This window comes from Monodelphis domestica, chromosome 1 (genome assembly GCF_027887165.1).
Source record: "Monodelphis domestica isolate mMonDom1 chromosome 1, mMonDom1.pri, whole genome shotgun sequence".
Lineage (NCBI taxonomy): Eukaryota > Metazoa > Chordata > Mammalia > Didelphimorphia > Didelphidae > Monodelphis > Monodelphis domestica.
The window spans coordinates 441,031,637-441,045,319 of NC_077227.1; positions in this window are offsets into that span (position 1 = coordinate 441,031,637).

Sequence of the window (13,683 nt, forward strand, 5' to 3'; positions counted from 1 at the left end):
TATTAAACACTTACCATGTACCAAGCACTATTGTCAAGTGCAAAGACAAAAATGAAGCAAGGCTTTCCCTCAAGGAGCTTAAGTTCTAGTGGGAGAAACATGAATATACGAGAACAGAAAGTGGTACCTCATAGCCCAGATAGGAAAACAAAGTAGTCTTCGTTTTGTTTTGGTTTTGGTGTAAGGCATAGAAATGGATTTTACTAGCAGCTGGAGAGACTGAGAAAGACTTCACAGAGAAGGTAGTGGTTCAACTGAGTCTTGAAGGAAACCAGAAATTAGGGAGGCTGAGGTAAGGAGAGGGGGTTATTGGCAGTCTTAGAAGATGCTGGTCAGTTAGGTGCAAAAGTCAAGGGAAAGTCATCTCCTTTCAGGTAGACAGCTACACATATTGTGAGGACACCTTAAAAGCAGTGCAAAGGCAAATCTGGCCTCATCCACTTCCTACCTGTGTGACTCTGGGCAAGTTTCTTAATCCTGTTTGCTTAGCCTTTGTCCTCTTGCTTTGGACTATTTCCTAAGACAGAAAGTAAGGGTTTAAAATTAAAAAAAATAAAAACAACACTAGAGCAAAGGGCCCAGGGTATGCGGGTTAGCTCCACTTGACAGTGGCTGAGATTTCTGCCCAATGAAAACCATAAGCAGATTTCTACTGGCTTTGAAAAGAGTGGGACAAAGTGAGGAAAAGATAATGCCATTCTCCAATAGGAGCACTGAGCTGATCCCAGAAAACTGAGTTTAGCAAATCAGGTAGCTCTCTAGAATGTCCCATTTGGGCAATGGATTCACCTATTAGTTCCTGGAAATTCATCCCTAGTCTCAGAAGGATTTTCAGGATATAAAACATGAATCCAAGGCAAGGAGTGACAGGAGGTCCAACAAAAAGAATTCCTTTTGCAAGATGGCTTCTCCATCATCTTTTTTAACCAAGGAATCTTAATCTAAGATTTAAAGGTAAGGATCTTTAAAATAGAATTTTTAAATTAAAATAGAATTAAATAAAAATGAAGTTAAATTAAAATTAAATTAAAACTTAAATTTAAATTAAAATAGAATATTTAAGATAGAATTCATGGTATCTATGAATTTTTAATATTTATTTTGACAACTTTTTAAACTCTTTAATATTTACTCTTTGTATTTATAAACATTGTGAGAAGGGGTCAACAGATTTCATCAGATTTCTGCTAGATGGCAGAATGGATAGTTCAATGAACCTGGAGTCAGGAAAATGTGAATTCAAATGTACCCTCAATCAAGTATTAATTGTGTGTCTTTAGGCATATTATTGCCTTGGTTTCCTAATCTGTAAAATGGATATGATAATAGCTACTACCTCTTAGGGTTGTTGTAAGGATCAAATGAGATAATATAAATAAAGTACTTTGCAAACTGTAAAGTACTCTCTAAATGATAGCTATTATTAGTAGTAGTATCATCATATGCAGAAAAACCATGCCCAGATAGAGGTTTTTGTCTTATGCTTCTTTACACATGGGAAGGCAGACAATGCTCAATTCATGATCAGAACTCTCTAGTTTCTCTTCCCAGATCCTACAGTCCCTACTTTGAAGAAACTTTCTTTCAGAGTGTTGAGCATGCATATATTTAAGTATATATGGAATAAAGGCAAGTAATTTAAGGAGAACAGTCATCAACTGCTAAAAGAAAGTAAGGAAACAACCTTTCTGGGCCTCAATTGTTCCACCTATAAAATGGGGAGATAGGTCTAAATGATCTCCAAAGACCTATCCAGTTCTATAATTCTTTGATTTTTGTGATGGAAAAATACTCCAGGTTTGGTTGCAATGACTTTAGTTAAAAGAAAATTGAGAAGTTATCTACAGATTTAACATAAGCATTTTCCCCATTCCCAGCCCTTCCCCTAACACATAAACACACATATCCCATAATCACATTCATTAAGCATTGCCTATACTGCTTTATAACTTATATTTTAAGCTAGGCAATTTTGTGTGTTGGGCAGAGGGAAAGACCTAGAGCTAGGAAACAATGTGATTACTGTAACTAAGGAATAATGTTCTAAATTGACTAAATAAATTAATTCAAAAGAGAAAAAAAATTAAATTAAAAAAATAAATTAAATTAATTTGCTTGTTGGTTTCATTAAAATTTCTAGGAATCTCTCCCTTATCCCCACATCATAACATGTCACTTGAACAACAACAACAAAAAAATGTATGTATAAATGTCTATTGTGTTTCTATTTATCAGCTCTCTCTCTGGAAATGGACATTCACAAGTTATTCTTCAGACATTAATTCTGTAGCTATATATAATGTTCTTCTGGTGCTACTAACTTTGCTCTTCATAATTTTATGTAGTTTTTAAAAGTTTTAAAAAAATTACTCTGCTTATCATTTCTTATGGCAAGGTAGTGTTCCATTATAATCATAACCACACCTTGCTTAGTCATTCTCTAGTTAGTGGACAGCCCCTCAATTTCCAGTTCTATGCCAGCACAAAGAGAGCTGCTGTAAACACTTTGGAATGTATAAGTTCTTTTCCTCTTTCTCTGATCTCCTTGGGAAACAGATCCAACAGTGGTATTGCTGGATCTCAGGATATACACAGTTTTGTAACTCTCTGGGTACAATTCCAAATCGCTTTCTCCAAAATCGTTGGATTGGTTCACCATCCCTAGGTCTCTATATTTCAAAAGCTTTTCATTTCTGGCAGTTTGGAGATTATGAGTATGTGGTACAGTAACATCTATTGAAAACATTGACCTTATGGTTTGTGAATCAATATTATCTATAGGTAACTTTGGACAATCATTAAGTCTGTGGTAATGCTCTAGATTCAGTTTAATTTATTGGTCAAGTTTCACAAGAATATTTTTAAGTATACTTGCAGTAGGGAGATCATTTTTATCAGCAAAAAGAGTACTGAGAAAAATTATTATTAAAGCTTGACTTAGCAGCAGTTCTCCCCACTTTATATTATGGTAAATCAAGCCCTGCTTTCAGTATTACATCATTTACTTTCTAAAAATGATTCATTACCAACTCATCCTAAGTTGCCCTTCCAAGCACACTTATATGTGTTCACAAATATAACTAAGAAGTAGTGTCCATTGAGTGGTTACTTATTGTTTGATAATTATCCTGAGTGTCTTGTGGCCATGCCAAGGACACTCAGCAAAAAGTAAGGTCAGTTATTTTAAGAGGAATGTCTACTTTTAATGCCATTATCACTGTGATAAACTGTCCTCTGATAGTATGGCTACAGTGTATTGAAATTCATTCTTTTACAATCTTATCTTAGTTGATTATTCCTTTTTTTTCTTGCTAATTTTATTCCTTAAAGAAGACATCCAGGATAATCATCATTTTTGTTTTTATTTTAATCAAATACTCTTTTAGATCACACACCTTCCATAACTTTCTCAGTGGGTTTTCTATAACATGATAAAGTAATAATAACAATGGATAAGAAATCACAAGGTCTGGGAATCAGTCCCTGGTCTACCATTTACTAACTGCATGACTCCAGAGAACTTGACATTTTTCCATCAATTAAATGGAGACAATAATTCTTTATATAGATGGTATGAGGTTAAAGTACAATGTATATGGAATTGATTGATAAACTATAAAGCACTACACATGTACAAATATGTAGTTTAATTATTTTTATTTGTGGGTCTCATATCCACTTGGTATTACGAGAACCAGGGGGAAATTCTATCTAATACATTGGGTAGATCTTGAAAAAGTTGATGGAGGCCACTGTGAATAGTGAAGCTATAACAGATAGAGAGATAGCCTTGGAGTTAGAAAGACCTCCTTTGAATTCTGCCTCTGACTCATGATGGTTTTGTGATCATAGGCTGGTCTCTTAACCCCTCCGTCCTAGGCATCTAAAATATATAAATTGTATAGCATATGTTTATTTGTATTAGTAAAAAGAATTTTTTTCTTGTATGAAATAACAACAAATAATAACAAAAGAGTTATGGAAATATATAAATAAGACATATAGGTTGAAAGGATATGGATTGGTTGCTATCTAAACCAATGTGGCGGATGTTACAAGCAAAAATTAATATATCTATCCAGTTATTCATTTTATAAAGTTTATTAATAGGAAAGGTAGATAAGCATAGTTTAAAATTTCTTTCTTACTCTAAGTCTTCCAACCATGTGTCTCCTAGCCTGCCAAAACTCTTCCCCTTCCTCTTCCCCATTACCTCTCTCACCCTTGCTGCCTGCACCAAAAGCCCAGAAAAGCCCTGTCCCCTTTCTTTTATTCATGTTCAGGACATACAGGGATGCAAAACCTGGTGCAACTATGGTATTTGAAAAATGTTGACTGGCAGGTCAGGCTACTCAGGATGGGGAGAGGATAAGATCCCCTCAGCACAGGGAGAAGATGTACTTGCCCCAATATAATAGCAGATTTACTGAAGAGGAATATTATTGTTATTGTTATTACTATTTGATGCCAAAAGAAAAGAACAGAGGCTAAAAATTATCTCAAAGGGAAATGAATATTGACAATGGATCCCAGACTGGCCATGAAAACAGAAATTAAAATCTCTAAGGAAATCATAGGCAGAAAATAAAAATACATAAAACCACGACAACTTCACAGCACTCTAAAACCAATATAGGATTTCAATAGTGTCGTTACTCCTTCAGTAATTTAGGAGATAATATTTAAGACTTGCTGTGGATGGAAAAAAGTTTGTTCACTGGATATACCTGCTGAAGATCTTTTCTAGACTTGGGCAGGCTCTATAAAAATGCTGTCGTTATTGCTACCACTGCTATTGTTGTTGCTAATAATATTATTATTATTATGAAACTATCAAGTTTGCTAAATTTATTACCTACATTATCTCAGTAGAGACCCTGTGCCCAGGGAGAACACTGAAAAGACACAAAGAAAAAAGAAAAAACATCAGAACCCTGAAGTACCAAAGGTGTAAGTTGCTTTGATGCTATGTGTTCATTTTCTATATGCCTTTCTATTACTGTATTCCATCAATGTACCCAGTTTATCCATCAGTAGTGTCTATATTTGTGGTAGAGAATGCCTGAGATGTATGGAGGGAATGCTTTATATTTAGTGTTTATGATTTACCACTTAAGCAAATTCCTTTGTTATAAGCTAAATGTGTCCACTGAAAGACTAATAAAGGAAAATGAATTGTAACTGGACATTCTCCCCTCCACCAATTCCCAACTGAAGGGACAGCTGAAGAAGACATTTGAGCCTCCGTCAAAAACTTTACCTCACAGTTCCTGGTGCCCTGGGTCTGAACTGTGGCCAGGGGGCCAAAGACCAGGGCCAGTCCAGCCTGACGCTTTCTCAGGGGGCCCAGGATGCCAAGGCCAGAGTTTCCCCAACTCTGGAAGGAGGGAGGGAAAGCAGTAGTTAGAGAAGGGACTCCTTTCCCCTGCTTTCCTCACCAATTCCCTTCCTGCCAGCCATTTTTCTTTGTGTTACCCTAGTTGACTTAATTCATATTAAAGTTGTCATCCTTTCCCAAAGTGACTCAAGTGTGAGTGGGACAGCTTGTGGGGGGAGAGTAATCTTCCTGAGAAGAAACCTTTAGGCTCTAGTAGTGGAGGAAGTCAGGAGCCAGTTTGTGAGAGCAGCCATAGCTGAGGAGGGAAGGCTGAAGGGGGAAATTACTCAAACCCCCCTCTTCTCTCTCTGAGCCAATCTTAAACCATCAGCTGTCTCTCCTGGATCCTGCTTTCCGGGGGAGATTTTCATTCTTCCCCTATCCCCTTTACCACCAACTAAGTCCTCCATTACCTCTCCCAAACTATGGTCTTAGGCATATGGACCCTTAGAGAATCTTGAAACTCTGTCATATCTCTTGACACCTGCTGGTGTAAGTTCCTGAACAATTCCAGAGGCAGAGCTATAAACAAAATGTATATAACCTACCCTATGAAGCAGGCAACATCTAGTAATAACATTTCACAATTTTCCTAGATCCTTCAAAGGTAGAATACAGTCCAATCCATGCCACTATAGTCCTGCTTCTGATCTGGGGTGGGGGGGAGGGGGAAGGGGGAGCTTCGACTTAAGGAGGCTTCTCAGCACATTGGTTTGAAGAAGACAGAAGAATACATTGGAGGGCACACTGTAAGGATGTATCGCATCCAGCTGTCTGCATGCAAATGTTGCAGTTCTAAATCTGCATTCTCAGCTCAGCCCATGAGTTCTAAGATGCTCTCCAACCGTTTCCAGTCTTAAACTCCAGCATCCCAGGTATCCCGAAGTGGTGCAACTGACAGATGAAAGGAGAAATTGTCAGGGTTTAAGGATCCAAAGGCAGCAGCTCAGGGAAGATTAGCCTCCACAGAACAGGGAGAAATAAGCCTTGATATAGAAAAAATAATGAGCTGTGATTTTATTTTGTGTTGCAACTCTGATACTGACTATATCCCAAAATGCTTTTCTGAGCTGGATCATGCATAAAAGATGTAGAAAGAAATTAAGAGGCATCAGCGAGGGAGTAAAGATGGAATTTGCAAAGAAATGGAGATTTGAGAGGATTTCGAAGGGAGAGCACAGGCAAGGAAGTTCCCATCTGAGTGTCAGGAGAGGAATCTCAACAGTGCCATCTGTTGGAACTCACCAGGGTGATCCCAGGATCTTGTGGAAAAGATTATAAATATGTAGAATTCAGGGAAAACATGTTGACTTTCTATAGGATGTTCCACAGTGAGGTAGGATGTAGGGGTGGGAGAGGGATTGTATTGGGGTGAACCTCATAGTGTGCTGCCAGACAGAATGGATTTGCTTCAGATCTCCAAAGGAAATAATCTGCAAATCCCCAGGAGGAGACAATCCACAGATCTCAGACTTTGGTGTATGTAGCAGGGCTATCACTGTGGACCTCCATGTCCACAAATCATTTGTTCCTCAGCTTGAGGTTCTTAGGAAACAATGAGTCTCACATTCATCTCTTCTCTGAACTGGGAACTACTGAAGAAAATAATTTCCCCCACAAAGAATCCTGAATCTTCTGGATTAAGACCTCTGTGGCTCACTTGAGTGGTCAGAATCTGCTTAACTCTAGTTAGTGACACAGAAAAGGAATATAGATTTTAGAATATAGATCTAGAAAAGGAATCACATTTAAGGCTTAGTGCCACTGGGGGTAGGGAATAGGGATGACTTTTTTTCATATTCGTGATGATCTAAAGGGACAGAAAGATGAGTTCATTTTGTTTTCTGATTTAAGGAGCTGTAAATCTTGCTGGAAACCATAATTAAAGCTTCCCAGTACTAGGTATGAAGTGCATCCTCTCAGATGGTCTTTCCTGGCACTGAACTATAGGGATTAGTAGCTGGATGTTACAGTGGATAGAGTGCAGATCTGGAGTCAGAAAGATTCATCTTCCTCAGTTCAAATCTGGCTTCAGATTTGATCATACTAACTGTGATCCTGGGCAAGTCACTTAATCCTGTTTGACTTAGTTTCCTTATCTTGTAAAAGAAGCTGGAGATGAAAATGGCAAACCACTCCAATGTCTTTGCCAAGAAAACTCCCAATGAGGGGGAAGATGGGTAGCCTAGTGGATTGAGAGCCAGGCCTAGAGACAGGAGGTCTTGGGTTCAAATCTGACCTCAGACACTTCCCAGTAATGTGACCCTGGGAAAGTCACTTAACCCCCATTGCCCAGCTCTTACCACTCTTCTGCCTTGGGACCAATGTGCAGTTTACAAAAAAAGAAAAGAAAACTCCAAATGAGATCATAAAGGGTCAGACATGAAAAAAGAGTGAACAACCCAGGAGTTAGAGGTTTAGAGATGGAAGGAACTTTAGAGGCTACTTAATTCAAACTTCCCATTTTGTAGACATGGAAACCGAGAACCAGAAATACTCAGTGACTTACTGTAGTCTTGAAGTCCTAAAATAGAGGGTTGAGTAGGAAGAGGATGCCCCAGAAAATTTGCATGACATAAAAGAAGGAGGGCTGGAATGAGAGCCAAAAGATTGGTACCTAGCCTCAATTTTGCCATTATTAGCTGTATGACTTTTAGCAACTTACTTCGAAATTAAATACATTTAAAAAAATAAGCATGTATAAATGCAGAACCCTGTGCTAAACTCTGGGGATAGAAAAGGTAATGGGTAACAAGAGTTTGATCCTGAAGAAGCCTACAGTCTAGTAGGGAAGAGTGGAATATATGAAAATAAGTATGATACTTCTAATGTCCAAAATGCAGATCTACCCACTTGGCCTCAGTTTCCTGACCTGTTGAACAAGGATGATGATTTTTTTTTTTTTTGCATTAAAGGGTTTTTACTTTTTTTTCCATTTGAATTAGTTTATTTAGTCAATTTAGAACATTATTCCTTGGTTACAATAATCACATTGTTTCCAAGGAAAATGATTTTTAAGGTACCTTCTAGCATGAATATGTTGTTTGTCTTACCTAGGGACTCAATAAATGTTCACTGATTGAATATCTCTTGAATCAAATCACACTTGTCTTCTACAAATTAAATTTGGAAGAGAAATATAATTAATTGGATCATTCGGTTGAGAGGTTGTATGGGATTGTGGAAAAATCATTAGATTTCAAGTTCGAGAATCTGAATTCAAATCTCCATCCTGTTACCAACTGGGTGACGAGCAAGTCACTCGCTGATTTCAGTTTCCTCCCATGTTAGATGAGGCTTCATAGTCTTGATGACTGAATGCATAAACTACATATGTAGTTCTATGAACCATGTTTTGTAATCTCCTGTAGGGTCATAATATTTTTCCTACAGAAACCCCGGGCCAAGAAGACAACACTTGATATTCCATACTTCCTCTACAGCCTTATTGCCTACTGCATGACTTTCACTAGAGATCTATGGAAAATATTCAAATGAAATGATGACAATTTTATTCATGTTTTATTAAAGCACTGTTTGTCATTATGCATATTACCCTGAGATGAAATGACTTGGGCACTTGGAGAGAGACAGAACCTTCTGATTGTTTGCCAAAGTCTTCCCCGTGTCAATAAAATACAGTAAATATGAAGGTCAAGCCCAGTTTTCCTTCCTTTATTTGTAGTGGTAAATGTCATTTAGTAGCAGCAAAGCGATTCACCAGGTTTTTGCATTCATACAGTAATACAGCAATTTTCTTTCTGCTGTTACTCCAATCTCCAAAGTCCTCTGCTATTTCTCAGGGAGGAGAGCTAGTAATCGGCCAGGCTATGGAGTTAAAAAGCATTGTTTGCTCTTCAGGTTTGCTCCATAAATATCCCCCATGACTGCTGCCCATGGAATGTTTGGGGAATATTAAAGAAGTAGCCAAGGCCCCAAAGTCCAGAAAGGGCTGCACACAGCTCCCCCTGCCACTAAAACTCTCCGCTCTCTCCCTCAGCCCAGAGAAATTCTCACTTAATAGGCAGACTTAAAATTCCACTTGCTCATTTGTGTCATTCATATGAATCAAGTTTGTTCTACTGTAAGAGAAGAGAGTCTTTTCCTCCAAATTAGGACTTAACAAGGGGAAATTAAATGAACCCGCAGCTTCTAAAGAGGCTTGATTCTCCAAGTACCAATTTTCACAAATATTCATATTCTTCCAAGTACAAAAGTCAGGGGAAGTTCATTCCATGACAAAACATTCCACAGCTTGCCCCTCAATGTCCTATGCCTGAGCTCAGAGAGGGTGTGTGTGTGTGTGTGTGTGTGTGAGTGTGTGTGAGTGTGTGATTGTGTGTGTGTGAGAGTGCGTGTGTGTGTGCGTGTGCACATAAAAATCAACCACATTTTCCTCCTGATTTTAACTAGTGTGGTATCAATTGGAAAGACCAAGGTGGGCTGAGACCAGAATTTATCTTAACCACACACTGGGCAAAATGAGCAGGAATGTTCTAAATACATATGTTAATAGTGAGGATAGTGGGGAGGGGGGATTGGCGAGCCAGAATTCCATCAATAATCATCACTACTGCATATCAGTTTATGATCTGACAGCTACAACAAGGCTGCAGAGGGCAGGGGCCCAGGAACTTAAGCTCCAATGCCTAAGCAATAATAAAGCTTCCCAGAGTCAACTGATTCTAGCCTCACTCTGTCAGGAGAGTAACAAGAATAGCCATTATTTTCAGAGTCCACATATTTAAGGGAAACCAGCATGGTGGTGCAGTAGATTGAGTTTAGGATTTAAAATTAGGAAGCTGAATGTTAAAGTCAAAAGGCAGCCTGTGTAGAATTTAAAAGAGTTTACACCCTGCCTCAAGCACTTACTACTTGTGTGTCCTTGGGTGAGTCACTTAACAACTCCAAGCCTCAGTTTCCTCATATGTAAAATGGGGGAATAATAGCACCTACCTCATAAGGTTTTTAGGGAGATGAAATGAAATGTATGTATGCACATACATCATAAATATACACTATGTGTTCATGAAATAATTTGTAAATCTTAAGCTACATAAATGCTGCTATTATGTATAACACTTTATGGTATCTATCCAAAGATCATTATATTATTTAATCTGCATAACCTCATGGCATACGTGCTTTTAGTTAGCATTTATAAAGCTTTTTAAGGTTTGCAAAACACTTTACCTATGTTACCAAACAGATGAGGAAATTAAGACTGACTCGTTCAGTGCCACACAGCTAGTGAGTATCTGAAGAGGGATTTGAACTCAGGTCTTCCTGATTTCAAATCTAAAATTACTTTGAGGGGTCTGTTTCCCTTCCTTCCCCTTATCTACTTAAACCTTCTATAGCTTGCCTCCTGATCTCAAGATTCAACTGAAATTATTCTCCAAAGTGATGTAGCTAAGTGGTACAGTGGATAGAACTCCAGCTTGGGGTCAGACATTTCCTAGTTGTGTGACTCTGAGCAAGTCACTTAACCCTGTTTGCCTCAGTTTCCTCATTTGTAAAAAGAGCTGGAAAAGGCACAACCCTGGAAGGTAGATGCTATTATTATCCTAATTTTACAGATGAAGGAAATGGCAAGGTGTTCTAGTATCTTTGTCAAGAAAACCCAAATAGGGTCAATAAGAGTCTGGGACAACTGAGCAACAACCACTTGGATTCAGAGCCTTACTTTCATATTTACCAAGAGTCTAGGACTTATTTTAACCACAGGTACGTCACTTAAACTATCTGAGCCTCAAGCTTGACAATTGTTCACTCTCTGCAGTCTTTGAGACTATCAATTGCCCTCTTCTTGATTCTCTCTTCCCTCCAGGTTTCAATGACATTTCTATCCCATGGTTTCATTCTTGTCTGACTATTCCTTCTTAGTCTCCTTGGGCAGACCTTCATCTAGGTCACAAGCCTCTAATCACAGGTGTCTAAAAAGGCTTTGTCCTGAGCCTTTTCCTTTCCCCCCTAAACTATTTCAGTGGGTGATTTCCCAAGTTTCAATAATCATCTCTACACTCATAATTCCCAGGTCCACTTACTTGGCCCTAACCTCTCTCCTTACCGCTATACTGGAAGCTGCCTATTAGGCATATCAAACTGATTATATCATTGATATCCTAAATTCAACATGTTCCAAACTGACCTCATTATCTTTTTTTCCCCAAATTCTCCTCCACTTGGAAATTTCCCTGTTACTGTCAAGAATGCCACCACCTTTCTAGTCATCCTTGTTCATCACATAGGTGTCATTCTGTAACAGTTAAAATTTAGGAATATGGGGAGACTGAGGCAGGTAGAAATTAGTTTCTCTCTGCAAGGAGTATTATATTTTTAAAGGTTTATTAAGGATTAAAGAATATACAAGTAAGAAACATGTGCCTAGGCCAGAGGCCTAGACAAAATAACCTCACATCATGGAAGAGACGCCTCTGCTCCAAAATGGAAGTCCAAAAAAAGAGACCCAAAAACCTTTGCCACCAGGTTAAATCCTTCCTTGATATCGGCCCACCTCAGAATTCCTGTGAGATTACAAAGCATTTTGGGGAAGTGGAGCAAATCTTGTGGGGATTGTAGTCCTGTATTCGAGTCTATTTTTATATTCCCTCGTTTGATTCTCTGGGAAGAAGTCCTTCCCCAAAGGATCATAAAAACATAATCAATTTAAAGATTACAATAATTTGAGGATAAGAAAAAAAAAGAACAAAACCAATAATTACTGGAAGCAGTGACAGAAAGCCAGTTAGGGGGCAGTCCCCTTTGTCATAAAAGTATACATACAAATAAATGTTCAATCAACCATACCCAAAGTTCAATTTTGTGCAACTTGTGGTCTGGAGGTTTCTTCATAATGGCTTCTCCAACAGTTCAGTTCTGGATTCAGAGAGGTAGCATCTTCTTTACCTAAAATTCTTCTCAAAAGGAATTTAAACTTTGCAATTTAAATAATAATATTTTTTTTTTACATTCCCCCTGTTAAGAGGGTGATTAAAAAAACCGGGATCACTTAGGGATACATGGCTGAGGTATATGAATCAATTGGCAAGAAATATTAAAAAGATATCAGAAAAATCCAAAAGAAAAGAAAAAAATTCTGGATGAAAATATAGACTATCAAAGTCTTATGTGTAAAAATTCCAAGTAAAAGAAAAATAAATCTATAACAGGTCCTTGAATCAGGGCCCAATCAAAATGATCCAAGCAATGATGCATTTACCCAGTCAATAGCCAGGACTACAGAAAGGTACCACACTATGGAAGGCAGAAAAGGGGACCAGATTATAGGAGTCAAGGTTTTGGGGATACTCATCTGTGAGTATTTTCAGAGTGAGTGTGGACACAAGGAAAGCCTATATCTTAACACATGTTAAACATAGTAACCTCAAGTCTTCACACTAGGTTCAAGACCTTTGTATTGGCCTAGAAGTGCATCAATCCACCCTAGATTGGCTTTTCTTTGGCTCTGTGCAATGGCTCTTGTGTGTATATCTTGTCCTGGAAGCAGACAGAATCATTAAGCAAAGTCCCATAATTTATTTAAATAATTAGTGGCATCGTTTTTATAGTCACAAGCTTTTTAGGGCATGCATTAGCAGATGTATTTCAAACTTGTAGCACTGAAAAGTCAAAAAGTTAAAGAAAATCTTAATGCTGGTGACATGTGCTTCAAATATAAAAAGGAGAGAAAAAATAATAAAAAAACTGAAAAAGTATATTGCACATGCAAGAAAAATATAATAATAAAAGAGCTTTAAAAATTAAAAAATATAGCTTATAATCATTGACACTCTGTGTCAGCTAAGAAAATATAGACTACAAGGCTTTCTCACCAAAAATGAAATCCATTTCCTTTTAATATCTGGCCATGATCACTGTGAGTAGAAGGCAAATGAATTGAACAAGGTTAACAATTTTTTCATTTTTAAAAATACAGTAGTACAAATATGTAGTTACCAAAATCCCCAAAATGCTCAATAGCCCAATTACTTACAATAGCAAACAAACACACTTTCATATTTCACATAAGTTGCTGTATGACATTTTTAAAACCTATGAATTGATGGACATTTGTCACAATTTTTACAAATGTAGCAATCTTTCAACCTTAGTATTTAAACCTATTTTTTAAACAAAGTAAAACTCATCTTGGGTTAAGAAAATAATCAAGAAATCTATATATCATTCTGGTAGAAGTAAAGTAGTGAGCTGAAGAGTATAAATAAAGGGGTGCTCCTTTTGGAGGCTTTTAGGGATACAAATGCCCTGAGATTAACTGCCCAACTTCCATTCACATGTGGGAA